General features: G+C 38.5%; 1 pseudogene; it reads left to right on the forward strand.

The window, feature by feature from the left end:
* Nucleotides 1–639: 639 nt before the first annotated feature.
* Nucleotides 640–15,141, forward strand: LOC118838609 (annotated as a pseudogene).
* Nucleotides 15,142–15,579: the final 438 nt, after the last annotated feature.

The raw sequence follows: 15,579 nt of genomic DNA on the forward strand, positions 1-15,579 counted from the left end.
TTTGCTAACATTATTTGCCTATATGATGAGACTGAAGGGGGCATAGGGAGAACAGTAGGAAGTGGAAGAGAGGGAGGAAACGGGGGAAAGAGAGGCCTAGCAAATCATTGGTAAAACCATTGTAAAACCAATTTTTTTCAAGTAGAATATAATCATTTAAGACTCTAAATGGCTGAAAATGATTGTAAATTTGCTACATGTGTTGCCCATTTCTAGGCTTCCTAAACTTCCTTATATAGTAATTTCAATACTTACAATATATTCTTACCATATGGTATCATATGACAGAAACATTCAAGTATTTCTTGGAACTCAGAACTCTGTGAACTCAATCCTTTGTCCAGCATTTGCACCAAACGGGATTTGGGGTAGACAACCAAAAGGCACCCCAAAGATAGAAGTCACTTTGACATTAGAGACAAAATATCCCAAGTGAAAATGTTTACCTGGGTCTAAATTACTAACAGGATTGTCTTTTAATCCTACACATCCTTAGTTAGTGAATATCCTGCTGTTGGCTAGATCAAATTGTGGTAGATACTAGATGTCGTTCAGTCCTTGTACTCATAGGTGTAACAGAATACATAATGATCAACCACTAAAACTACATTATGCTTAGAACAACAAATCAGAGTCACAATGCAATTACGATTTTCAAACCATGTATGCTGTGTCTGTTCCCCAGCAGCCAACAGACAGCTCTACATCATTATCTCCCCTGCTTCCTTGGCTACCGGGTATTAGCATCATGTCTTACAATTGTGGTGACTAAACCAATTAAAGTACAATTTAAACAAGGCACTCATAAATATTGTACTGAGGTAGTATTGACAAGTCTAAACATTAAAAAAATAGACTAAGGCTTCCAAAAATAGGTAATCCATCTTAGGAGAGGAGGCTCCATGGAGTGACTTCTGCATTATGAATAAATATGCATAATCAAAACGGGAGCCCAGCTCAAATCTCTCTCCTCCTCATTTAATATACCTCTCCATGTCATATCCATTTTCATGTAAACAACGCAATAATAAAACATCTGCATTGCTAAATAACACTACTATGTTCTAATTTCTTTGGAATGACATGAATAAAATCGTTCTACTCCTGTTTATTAGAATTTATTGGTGACAATCCTTTGCAAAGAAGCAGAAGGTATAATTAATTCTGGTACAATCCTTAGTTGGATATAGAAACTCAACAGGGCTTACTTTTGACTTGAAATGATCTATCACTTGATAATGGGGGTGGGGGGGAGGGTTATGTGGAAGGGGGAGGGAGTCTCCATAAATTTTCTCTAATCTGCTGCCACCATATCCCATGTAGTTAATTTTATATGTATATGTATATCTGTATGTATATATGTACACATATCCCATGCAGTTAATTTTATATGTATATGTGTATATATATATATATGTATGTACACACACATATATATACATATACACTCATATATACATAAGTACACACACATATATATGTTAATGTATGTATTGTACTTTCCTGGTTTCAGTGTATAGCTTTGGTTATCACAGTTGGGTTATGGGACAAGGAGAGACGATCAAATGTCAGATTTTGTAGAAATGAATAATTTCATTAGAATCAGAGTTTTAAAAAGTAGAGACCTCAATCATTTGTTACCAGGATTCTCCACCAAACCAATACTTTTCCACAAATTATGTTCTCACAGGATATCAGATAAATTGAGGTGTTAACCTTTTCAAATCCCTAGGATGCCATTTAACGCATCATATTAGAAGTATGTTGATGCTTCCTGTCTATATGCAATATTAGACTGGTACTCCATTGTAATCCACAGAAGACCTGGTCTCGTTATGCTACAAGTAGGACATCCGATAAATTCTTAACTTACTTTACTGACAATTTTAGCACTAGTGATGTAGAGGAAACACAGTGCGGTTCTGCTATTCTGGACTTAATTCTGATTGACATGAAAGAACTGGTTGGTGATAGGAAAGTGACAGGAATCTTCGGAGAAAGTGACCATGTCACTTCAGAAAATGTAATGCAGAGAAAAGGAGTGTGTAATATTGAAGAAAGGCAAAATAAGGCCTGTACCCTAGACTTTAGAAAAGTAGATTTCAAAAGATTCAGAGAAAAAGATGTGATTCCACGGTCATAGACTTTCTGGCATGATAGCCCCTCTATCTGAAGACGTTAATGATGTTCTCCCTAAGTCTCATCTTTTCTGTGGTAACATTCATATTTTCTACAGTCATCCTCAGGGGTCAGCTGACAACATGAGGGAGACTGAAAAGAATGGGCAATGTTTAACCTGGAAAATGTTAGTTTGGAATGTTTAATGACTTGGGGGTGGGTGAGATAATAGTCATCTTAGATTATTTGAAAGACTGACATTTGATTAGGAGATTGGATTAATTCATCATGGCCCCAGAGGACAAAACTAGGAACAATGCATTTAAATAGCAGATAGACTAATTTGAAGATCTAACACAAAATGGTTTTATATTCTCCATCACTGGAGATGTCCAGATGGAAACTGAATATTGACTCATCAGGAATTCAGGTATAAGCCTTTCCTTCATACTCATACAAACCCAAGCTTCTGAGTTCATTTGTGTCCCTAGGTCGTCTCTATTTTCCATGCAGATTCTAAAGCCTGAAAGGGAGCTCAGAAACTTGCCAGGTAGACATACAGGATATCACCATACTTTCTCATCCTGGCTTCACCATCCTGGTATCCCAGTGTAGTGTGACTAACTAGGATGCACATCATATCCCAATGCCCTTATGCGTTCACTCTCGTGCCATTTCCACAGTTAAACAATAGTGCTGCTAACTCCATTCTTTATATCCGCTTAACCTTCATCTAACTCTTGTTGCCCCAAGTTTCTAGACATTCTGTTACTGTCTCCTAGACGTTCTTCTGAATTGCTCTTCCCATTACATAGCAGCCCACTTCAAGTGCCCCATCACAGCGTAATTCTCTTACTCCACACCCCAGCTCCACACCCCCAGAGGCTAGTTTCTCCTGCCCCACCGACCAATAATAACACCAAGTCATGTCTCATTGACTGATACCCGGACGCTATGGCCCCCTGTAAACTTAGACACCTAGTTATTACTGTTTTATCAGGCATTTCTAGACTATCAATAATGCAGACTAATTGGTCTCTAAAGGAAGAGAAAGGAAAAGGGAACAAAACTTGATTAAGATCCTATTATGTGCCAGACACTTTGTTAAGCATTTTACAAAGACTATCTCTTTTGATCCTCCCAATTACCCTGTAAGGTATATTATCCCCATTTTGTAGCTGAGGAAACTGAGGCAGACAGGGGTTAAGTGATTTTCCTCACATAGCTAATAAGCGTCTGAGGCCTGATTTGAAATCAATTCTTCCTGAATCTAAGCCCTAATTCATAGAGCCATACAGCTGTTTCACTTCCTCTGACTCTGAGGTCCCTTCTAACTCTGAGACTATAAGGTTTACAAAAGACAAAATAGTCCAAATAGTCATCTTCGGATATTTGAAGGGCTGTCATTTAGAAATGACTTTAGATTTTTTTCTGTATAGCTACCAACAGAATTATTTTGATTTTGGCAATATGTAATTAATTTTCATTTCAATACTCCAAAAACTGATGACTTTTACCTGCCATTACCAAAAATGATGCAAAATGAAGTAACTAGATCCAGGAAAATAATACATATAACAACTATGTAATCCAAAGGGAAAGAACTACCAGAAAATAATCAAAAATAAATGTTGCAAAATAATAAAGAACAAGTTTATCCCCCTAAGAAGACATATGAGATGACACCTCTCACCCCTCCTTCGCAGAGGTGGGAGAGGGGTCAAGAAAATGTAATATTGTATGTAATTTCAAATTTAAAAAATATATTGATCTATCTTGCTGAGTTCTTCTCATCTTTTTTTCCTTTTAAAAATTATTTGTTATAAAGGATAGTTTTCTGGGAAGGGGAAGATGGAGAAACAGTAGTAAATGGTGATATAAAAATAAAACATCAACTAAAATCCATTTAAAAAAATTGTACTGAGAGAACCCTAGTTTCTCTTAAATAAGAATAACTTTCTAAGAAACAGTACTGTTAAACAATGAAAGGGACTATTTCATCAGGTAATGATCTCCTTGTTGTTGGACACATTCAAGTAAATGATAATCCACATTTGCATAGCACTTTAAGGTCGAAAAAATATTTTCTTCATAACAGTTCTGTGCAGTGGATAACCTAAATATTATTATCTCCAATTTGCAGAAGAGCAAAGGGAGTCTCAGAAATTGATGACCATAGTCACACATCTAAGTAATCAGAATAAGGATTTGAACTCAGGTCCCCTGATGCCAATTTCTGTATTATTGCTGCTATAATAAACTGCCTCCTAAGACTAAATGGCCCCTTGTCAGTAATTCCATAGAGAGATTCCTTTATTGAGTACAATGTTGGCTAAAATGGTCTCACAGGCCCCTTCCAATGCTAAGATTTTATGACTATGCATGTCCAAAGGAATCATTAAGAACTAGCTTAGCCCAGTTATCTTAGTGTACCTGATTATTCTATTCATTATGAAAACTGAATTGCATTGAACTTTCAGGTAATTAATCTAGGGCTCAGTAATAAAGTGTTATGACTGGCAAAAAAAATCTGCCATAATAATAGCTCTTATTCCTCTACTGCCATAAGGTTTATAAAACTCTTCCCTAACAATGACCATTTGGGGGAAATACTTCAAGTGTAGCACCCATTCTGAGTTCACACTGCCAGCCTCAACTCACACTAGCAGATTAGGTTTCCAGAGAGCAATTGACTTCTCCCCAGAGAGTTCTATCAATGGATATCCCACAGGTGTTGAGATGTCTAACATTATTCACAAGCCCCATCCAGTGTGTCCTCCAATGCCAACCAATGGTTCACATCAATTAGTTTTTGCAAAAGGAAATACACTGAATAGGTACAGCAAGAACAGGATTTATAAAACACTTCCCCCAACCTTGCTCATGTGCATGCACACGTGCACACACACACACACAGAGTTGCTGGGAACTGCACTCATATATAAAATACCATGTTAGTGAGGTACATGTTTAGAGAAAATGTGGGCCTCAGGGCCTACCTTGTGACTCTTTGACTTAGGAATACTTTTTTCCCTTCAAGTAGGCCGCATCAAGTTTACCCCAAAATAGAGCTCATGATCAATGAATTGCTCCCTTAATTAACAAAGCTGACTTCTTCCAGGATTCTGTATCTTCAGGGATACCTCATACAGTGCTAGATTGGTCAAGGAAGTCTTTCAGTTATTATATTGGCCTCTTACCAGGTTCAATTGTTTGCTACTCCTGGCTCTGGGATCTACTGGTTGGTGATGTTGAGAGCTAGTCTCCCTGGTCACTGGGCTATTCCTATCTCATGCTACTAATTCAGCCAAATTCAGGAAAGAATACAAAAGCAGTAAAGGCACCATGCATTTGTGGACACATGGTGGCTAGGTGGGGGAATATAATTTTTGCCACTCTCTCTTTCCCATTCAGCAAACCTTCTCCATTCAAAAGCCATAAGGGAAGAAAGAGCAAAATAGTTGGCCTTAAACTTTCATGTACAGACCCATCTCTGTCTCAACCTGTCCTACATTAGCATAGCAGTGCTCTGGCTCCTTAGCCAACCAGAAGATTCTTCATTTCTCCATAGTACTAATGCCTGAGTTACTCATAGCTGGAAGAAGCCTCATCGAACATCTACACATTATATTAAACCATGCAAACAACATTGAACATGATTTGAAGTGGCAGGGGGGGCCCAGGAGGAAGGACTAATGCTTCCATGCGTTTGAGTGGAATGCATGCCCACATCAAGGGAAGGGATGTTATACAAGTTACTCTCTTGTTTAATTGAGCAGTGCATATAGATCATACTTTCAAATTTACATGTTTGCCTCAGGTATACTTTTTATGACAATAAAGAAATATGTCACTATTTATTCTGATTGAGCTTTCAGAGAGATGAGAACAAGGCTGCTAATTGCTTCTCTTACCTAGAGAACTTACATACTATGAAGTTACAAAGAAAGGACTAATGTATTCGGTTTGAAATTCGTAGGAAAGATGAGCACATTTCTCTCAAAAGACAGAAATTCAGATCATTTGAGGAACTAACTATACCACTCTTAAGTACAAAAGTAATCAACCAAACAACTAAATAGCAAGTGTTTGGGGTGTAAAATTTATCAAGTGGCCCACCTGCAGCTCTATGGCTTAGGGAGATCACGAGGGCTGACGGGATAGGATTTATTATCAATGTCCATTGCCTATACATTATTCCCCAACAACTGACAACCCAAATCCTTGACAGTAAAATGAGTAGGAATGATTTCAGTCACTTTCTGTCACTCCGATTGCAAATCTTTCAGTCCGTAAGATCTGCAGACAGCAAGAAGGGAAGGGGAAGAAGTCCAGAGAAGCAGTCACTGTTAGATGTTTCTCCTTGATAGGATGTCAGTGAGTATAAATGTGAAAGTTAATATTGATTGAACCCCACCCCCTCACTGTTTATGAAGCACAGCGCTAGGCTATGAACAGTTTGAAAGGCAGTAGAAGGCTGATGTCAGTCCCCTTCAGTTCTCTCACTGGCCAACAGCTTTAAAAGCCAATGGCAAAGTTCAGACCATCAGCATAATAGTAAGAGCTCCTTGTGTTTTTACAATTTTTTTCCTCACAACACCCCAAGAAAGGGGTAATTAAAATGTTATTGCCCTAATCTGAAAGACCTGGAGACTGAGGCTCAGATAAATGAAATGGCTTAGCCAGACACAGAGCTCATGCCAGAGTTTCTGATGTGCTGCCTGTCTCTGGTAACCATGTAATGCAAGCTTTGTCATGTTCTGACTTCCTGAACTTCTCCTGAGATTCCAGGGATATAGCAGAGGTCACAAAACAAGCCAGGTATTGGTAATACAAGCCAAGGCCAACAGGGGGCAATGAAGAGTACGAATAGCAAACACTGATATAAAATTCTTTCACCTGAGGGCATTCCAGAGTAATAAGATCTGACTCCCAGGTTTAGGAGTGAGGTGAGAATAACTGCAGTCTTTGTGGCTAGTTATTCTAGTAACTAGAAACTCAACCACATCATCACCATTATCACATCAAACTGCTCTAAGTTTTGCAAAGAACTTTGCATACGTGATCTTAAGTCTCATGCCACCCTTCTAAAGTAGCTATTACCAGTATTATGATTTTTATTTTATAGATAGGGAAACAGATGCCCACAGAAGTTATCCAAGCTTGGGAAGTATTAGAGATACCATTTGAACCCTGGCCTCTTGATTCCAAGTCCAGTGCTTCTCCAGTGATACTATGTTGCCTCTGACATGAAGGGTGCTCAAATAGAAAAAACCACCAATCACCACCAACCCCAAAGGTTCAGACCCAAGAATAAAAGTTTGGAGTTAAAGGTCAGGTTCTAGAATCAAACATGGTAGGAATGATGAGTTCAGAGTGCTAGCTGGCCAGAGATTGTTAGGATTGCATTTTTCAATAATTCTCTGCTTTCTATTCTTTAAGAGGAAGAGACCTCAGACATTTTGTAATCTACCCTCTTTATTTTACAGATGTAGAAATAGAGGCCCAAAGTAATTAAATATGTTTTCTAAGATCATCCAAGTAGTAAATGGAAAAAAGTGAACCTTGACTCTAAGTCCTCTGGCCCTAAACCCAACAGTCTTTTCTACCATTCTATACCCTTGGAAACCATTGTTTTAGTCAGGCCCCTCACTGCTGCATTCATGTTTTCCACATGCGTGTATGCCTTAATTTTTATGGTCAGAGTTAGAAAGCTTGATATATAATATAGACATATAGATATAATTACATATATATTTTGTATATATATGTATATATACTCACATATATGCATGTATGTGTGTGTATCTGCTCTTAAATAACTTAGAATGTTTGTATTATACTAAAATTTCCCCCAATTAGTCTAAATATTATCTCTATATAGCCTTATTTTCAAGAATTATGATAGGATGGAGGGAGTGTTGTGGAAGAGATTTATTATAGTTTCATTTCTGAAAAGTTCTCTATTGTCAGCTACAGATGGTCTCAAGGGTTTTGCTTCAGAGATAATTTGGAGTAACTGGTCTTGTTTGGAAGGGGGGGTACTTTTGATTTCTACCCCACTCACCCCCATCTTAGATAGTACTTATAAGAGCCCTACTCCATGAAAAAAATATCAGGATGTCAGTTTGCTATGATGCAGGTCATTAGAAAGAAACTAGCCTGTTCTCCTGAAATTCCCATACTCAGATAAATCATTTACATTGAGTAGTGAAACTGAAATTTTAGGTTGCCAGGGGTAGTAATAATAATAATACTAATAAGGTTCTGAGGTTTACAAAGTGCTTTATGTATTTTAGTATCATACAATTATTAAAAGACAGCTAGGTTGAGCAGTAGATAGAGTGTTGGGCCTGGAGTCAGGAAGATTCATCTTCCTGAGTTCAAATCTGACCTCTGACACTTACTAGCTGTGTGACCACGAGCAAGTCACTTAACCCTGTTTTCCTCACTTTCCTCATCTATAAAATGATCTGGAGAAGGAAATGGCAAACATTCCAGTCCCTTTGCCGAGAAACCTGAAATGGGGTCACAAAGAGTCAGACAGAACTGAACAACAACAACAAAAATCGTACAATTTGAGTTTAAAGGTCTACTGAGTCCAACCCCTTCATTTTAAAGATGAGGGAACTGAGGCCCAGAGAGATTTACATAAGGTCGCACAGGTAGTAAAGGGGCAAAGGTAGTATTTGAATCCAGGTTCCCTGACACTAAATTCACCACTACTTGACACAACACAATGCTGTCTCCCTGTATTGTTAATGTATTGTTAATGCAATGGGAAGATCTTTCCCATCTATTAATAGGCCCATGTGACCTGCCTGAGTCATATGAGTCTGAGTCACATGAGCCAAGCTTACCAAACAGGTGGAGCAGGAAGGGTTGGAGCAGGAAATGAGGCAGAGCAGTCAGAGCTAGGAAAGAGAGAGCAGGCAGAGGAACTGTTGTGAGTGAGGGAGGGAGTGGTTTTGCTTAAGGGAACTTGGTCCCTTGATTTCCCTGACACAGGGAAGGCTTGGGGATGCAGTGCTCCATGCATTGGTACTATGTATAGATTTCTTTGTTGCTCTGATGGATTTGGCTTTCTGTGTTTGAATAAAGGTTTTGGTTCCATCTTCCATAATGAGAGTCTATTATATTTTGAGATTCAGAACTACACAAGCACATTCATAGCAGCCATAGCCACTGTGGATATCGCATTGGATATCGCCTCCCTTAACATTATATCGGGGGAACAAAGATAGCATATATTAAAGATAATAATAAAGGAGTGCATAAACAATAATGTACATAATGTGGAAGGAAGGGCAAGAATTAGAAAAAGTTAGAAGGATGAGTGAAAGGAGATAATGGTATTCTCCAGTCAGCAAGAACCTATCATTAATTATTCAGCCCCTACTGTGTGCTGAGCATTATGCTAGTGGCTCTGCAGGACACAAAATAAATTAAAACCAGTCCCTGTTCTAAAGGATCTGATGATCCACTGAAAAGACAAAACAATTCAAGTGAAATATTAAATAATACTAGGTGAGAGAAGTTGAGACAACAAGTGCTCTTGAGGGGAGGGAGCAGGTTCAGAGTTCTGCTAGCATGAAAAAGACCAAAGTTGAAAGGTCTGTCATTGAATGTGAAAGGATAGAAACTGGGCCCAAATGAAATGCTTAGCATTCACAGCAGGAAGAACATTTCTTTGCATAAGGCTTAGAAGATTGACTCAATCAGTGAGAATTTACTGGGTTCAAGCCCTATGCTAGTTATGATGGGAGATTCAGAATTGTAAGACCTGGTCCCTGCCCTGGTGGGTTCAATCTAATTGGTGGGATAAGAAGTAAACACATGAAGATAATAAATCAATCAACAAACATTTATTAACTGCTTACAATGTGCCAGGCACTGTGCTAAGTGCTGAGACTAACAAACAGTAGAAGATAACATATAAGTCCAAAAAGAATGACATTCTTTTTTAAAAGTGTTATAAGGGTCTCAATGTGGGAAAAACAAATTCTAGCTATGGTGGTCAGTAAAAACTTCAGATTGGAGCAGGGCTTTGAATCCAAAAACAGGCTAACTACCAGGGAGGGTGAAAGGGACCCAACCAAGGGCTGGAAAAGGTCTTAATTATCTGGCAGGGCTTATGGACTAAAATCAGTCAGTCAATAAGCATTTATTGACTCCCTGCTATGAGCCCCACAAAAAAGGGAGGAATATTAATATGGTCTAGCAGTGGTGAGGCCAGACTCATAGCATGAAAATGTAAATTTGTAATGTGCCAGCACAGCTCAATATCTTTATCATCTTTTCTATTGAATTGAGCTGTTACGTGAAATATGTCCTTATGATATGGGAACTATGTGATGTTGATTAGAAAAACCTATGTAATATACAGTGTGAGGACTCAGTCAACGTTTATTCATAAAAATAACAACATTGATTTGTGGCCAAGGATATTAAAAATTAATATTCCATGTGAAAAAGTTAAGTATACTAATGTTGGAAGAAAATCTCCCTATAATTATTATTCCATATGTTACTACCTTTGAAAGAAAATATACACTTCAGTATTTCAAAAGACTCATGATTTTATCACTGTTGGTGCTTCCTTACCCAGCATATTACAAGCCCTCCACACCTCAGAAGATAGCCTTTGTGCATTTCTGTGGCTGCAAGTTCACTCTAGGATGGTCAGTGTTCTCTGTAAGGCAGGTCCTCAGACAACAGTGCATCATGGGACCACTAGAACTCCCACCCTGTTGTCACAACCTTTGGTAATACGGTGTGTCAGTCTCTGTGCCACAGAAGCCACAAATGCTGCATAGCATCATCTCATTAGGCATATAGAGTTGAACCTGAATTCTGTCTGCCACAGACATTTACAAACTGTGACCCTGGGGAAATCAATTTACCTCTCTCAGCCTCAATTTCTTCGTGAGGAAAATGGGATAATAAAAGCATCTGCCTCAGGATTGTCTTGAGGATCAAATGAGATCAGTTATATAACATGATTACTGCATTCTTTGAATGTTACCTATTTATTATTTTCATTATTATTATTAATATAGTGGTGAACCTTCTGATAATGAATCTTCAGCACTTAGCTAGTCTTGCTCTCAGATGACAGGCAGGATTTATAATCACATTTTTTACAGTGAACAGTCCTGGGATTACAGCAAATTACTATCATGATAGTGATTATAAACATACCTCAATCCTGGTCATGGAAATCTGGCTAACAGCGATGAATTCATTCTGAATTAAGGATTCATTAGCCCAGACAGCCATGGACATGTACAAAGTGTACACTAAATTCCTGACATCATAATAGTCTCTAGGGCTGGAAAATTTCTTTAGTGTTCATCAGGTTTCTCCTTTTTGCCCTTTTATGGGTCTCACCAAATTATTAAACTGTTCACATTATGTCACAGTAATGGGGGGATCAGTGTACCCCAAGGGACCATGAGGACTGAAGGTACTTGTTGCCCTCACTCAGTACAGTAGGAAGAGAACAGATGCAGCTGACATAGATTGTGTTCCCCCACTCTCTGGGGCTTATTTTTTTTATGCCTGTTCTTTAACATCTCCAGAAAGAGAAAATTCAACACCATCCCTCAAAATTACCATCCCTCCTTACTTGATACAAGTTTTAATGATAGAATTCCTCAGATTCTTTCTTTAAAATCTTAATTTTCCAAAGATTTCCTTTTTAAAATGAGATAATATGTGAAAAGATTGAGTGTATTGCAATCAAATCAAATGTATTACTCTGTGAATTTATGTGCATATACATGTGTTTATTTTTTTTTTCATTCCAATTCTCTATAGTACAATGAGCTGGCAAAAAAAAGGAAAGGAAAGGAAAGAAAAGAGGAGAAGAGAAGAGAAGAGAAGAGAAGAGAAGAGAAGAGAAGAGAAGAGAAGAGAAGAGAAGAGAACAGAGAAAAAAGAAAAGAAAAGAGAAAAGAAGAAAAAAAAGAAAAGAAAAGAAAAGAAAACAGTCTCATCTAGAGAAAGGAGTACTGGATTGAAAATAAGGGGACCTAGGTCCTCATTCCTAGCTCTGCCGCAAATAAGATGCTAATTCAGCAAGTCACTTTAGTACTTTGAGTATCAGTTTCTTCTGTAAGTAAAGGGGTTGAAATGCTATGATATTATCACATCTTGGTAAATTTGTTCACAAAATTGTTGAACACTCTTTATTCATTCAATATTCAATATAGTACATATCTATTCATCCACATGTGTGTATAAAATCTCACTGCCTTCCTGGAGCACATGCTCTAGTATAAAAGTGAGACACAAGCACATAAAATTATAAAATGCTTCATATGATTAATACATTGAAGGATTTCAAGTTGAGTACTATCTAGTAATAAAACTGAAAGAAAAAAATTGAGTCAAATGAAAGAAAGTCCTATTTTGAACAGTAGGCTTGTCAATCACCCCACTATCAAGTACTAATTGAACATACAGCTTTATCCTTGTTCTAGATGCTGAGAAGTTACTTTTCCAAGTCATTGTGAGATGAAAATGTTAACATTTCCAAAAGACCAAGAAAAAAATAATACCAACTTGAAATGGTTTGTTAATGGACCAAAGGGATATTTGTAGCATACTCCTGACCAGTTGAGATTGCTGTCATCATAAAGGACGGCCATGGACCTAGTGTGACAATTATGCTCTTACTTTGTAGAACCTGAGTTTGAAAGGACCCCAGAGGTCATCTCATCCAACCTGAATAGAAATCTATAATATCTTTGACAAGGAGTCATCCACCCTACATTTTTACTGAAATAGCCTACTCTTCTTTTGAATTGAACTATTATGATTTATTTCCTTATGTGAAATATCATTTCCTTATTCTTTTCTACTCACGGTTTCTAGATCTAGATCTAGATCTAGATCTGCCCCCAACTCCCTGCCCAGAGATAAATGGAACAAATCTTAGCCCTTCAGCTATTTAAAGGAAATTACACACACATATACCTTAGTTTTCTCTTCTCAAGTTTAATAGTCTCAGTTCCATTAAGCAATCCTGATGTGGCATGGTTGCCATCCTCTTACCATTCTGACTACCTGTCTCTGGATTCATTCCAACATGCCAATTTTATGCCTAGAACATGGTACCTAGAATTGAACACTACAAATGTGTTTTTGCCAGGATAAAGTGTATGATGGCATCATCTACCTTATTTGAAGTACCTCTTTTAAGGCAGTTTAGTATCATACTGGTCTTTATTTGGTAGTTGTTATTGATTTATATTGAGTTTGTAGTCCCATAAAAACCTCCAGATCTTTTTAATCTGAATTAGTCACCTACACTGTACTTAAAGAGTTGATTTTTTTAAACCCAAGTATAAGTTTTTAAATTTAGCCCGACTAAATTATTAGAATTGACCTATCATTCTAGCTTAAGATTTTTTGTATCCCATCATCTTATGTGTTGATCTTTTCCAGTTCCCCACAGATAAAGGTGATAGAGTGGAATCAAGAACTGGATTTGTATTCAGAGGACTTGGATGCAAATCCTAGCTCTGCTGTTTACCACCTAAGTTGACTTTGGCCAAATCACTTCAAGTCTCTGGGTCTTTTCCTTATCTACAAAATGAGAGGGGGCGGTGAACTAGATGATCTCTAAGATGCATTCCTACTCTAAATCCTATGTCTTTATATAATACCGGGAACACTCCTCAATCTAAGACCCAAATATTCTTCATCTAGGAAAAATCAGGCAGACCTTACAGAAGCTTTTTTCACCTTAATAGGCATTTTTATGACTTTGACAACTAGAAAGTTTCCTAACACATAGTAGTTACTTACAAAAATTCATGCTGATTGATTAATTGATAGGAAATCCTATCTGGATTTTTACCAATTTTTCTATTTTTTTTTTTAGCAACATGGAAGTACAATGGCTGTCTGGAGACAGGGCTCATGCCCTGGCTGGCCTGGCTCTACTGAGCTGGCCAGCCCTAGGCTACCACGAGGAGAAGAGGCCCCAAGGCCAAGGCCTGCTGCATGTGGTTGGATGCAGCAGTGCTGAAGAAACAGAAAGTTCAGCCTCTATTATTCAATTCCATCACCAGAATGCTGCCTCCAGCTCGAAGTGAGAGAGAAACTATTGTTGGTTTCACTCAAAGAAGAGCTTAACCTGGAGGTACCAAGCAAACTCTCATTGCATCATTTTCACTCCAGAGTCAGGAAAGGCAAATGATGGTGGACAGAGAAGGCTCTCACCTGGTATAGCAAGTCAGAGAAAGAAGGAACAGAAAAGAGATGTGATGTGGTTGGATCCTCCTCCATTGGTCCCCGGGGATGAGTGTGCCCAGTGTCCTGAAACTGCAGCTGCTTCAGTCACTAAGGAACCTCAGGAGTTCATCCGTCTCCCTCCATATCCCAAAGAAGTATCTGACTGTTGCAGAGAGGCAAGCCCAGCTGTGCTCACTAGCCAAGGCCAGAAACTGCCTCTGTCCCAGTTGGACATTGTAGGCTCTACTGAGGTGGGTGTTGCCTTCACCCAGAACTCCAAAGGCCTTGGAAGAGAGGATGGGAAAATACATTATAGACAAAGGCAAGAGACCAAGTGCCTATTGGACAAGGCAGAATTGGAAAGGACAGTATTTTCCAAAGAAAACAAACAGTTCTTTATCCTTCCCCAGCGCCACCAAGAAGGCAAAGTTGAGAAGGGAGAAAACAAGGAGCCCTGGTGGGGAAGGGACACAGAATTAGTGGGAAAAAAGACCCTGTTCCAGCCAAGTCTTTTCTTGGGATAGTGAGAGGTGTAACCCAGACTTGAGAAGCCAGTTGTTCACAGAAGATTCCCAGGGCCAGAGGATCATTGCTCACCCTCCTCAAGCTGCTCTCCAAGATACAGCCAACCTTCCAGGAAAGCCCCTGCATACATCCTTTAGTTCTCAGGTTCAGTGCCAGGGCAAGTCTGTCCTGGGCACCTCTCAGTTAAATTCCCAGCCCGATACGCTCTTTACCCAGGATTCTCAAGGTAATAGAGTTATCAAGCACTGCTTTTGAACTTCTGTTTTGGTGACAGGGCATTAGACCCTTAAGTATTCAGATGATAGAAAAACACCCTGATAACCTTGGGTTGTAGTCATTTGGTGATGGTGGGTGGTGGTCTCAATATGGGCCTAACTCTGGATTTGAGAGGATGGAGGCAGTCCATTGTTTAGCTTCATCTTAATGGATGAGCTTTTTCATTGTGAATGTAAATAAAACAGGCACTTTCACTTGTTGAGAGAGTATTGGAAGAGATTATATGTCTCTCAGCTCTTCTTGGAAGAGAACTACCATATTGATCTGAACATAGGCTACTTCCTCTCCTAAATCTAGCCAATATTAAAACTTGAGTGTGGCCTATCATTGGTGTTATTTTTCAGTGTATGCCTATATGCCATTTCCTTTCAAAGAGATCTGTGGAGTGATCATAGCAATTATTCAAAGCAAAACACT

Source organism: Trichosurus vulpecula, chromosome 1 (genome assembly GCF_011100635.1).
Source record: "Trichosurus vulpecula isolate mTriVul1 chromosome 1, mTriVul1.pri, whole genome shotgun sequence".
NCBI classification, from domain to species: Eukaryota; Metazoa; Chordata; class Mammalia; order Diprotodontia; family Phalangeridae; genus Trichosurus; species Trichosurus vulpecula.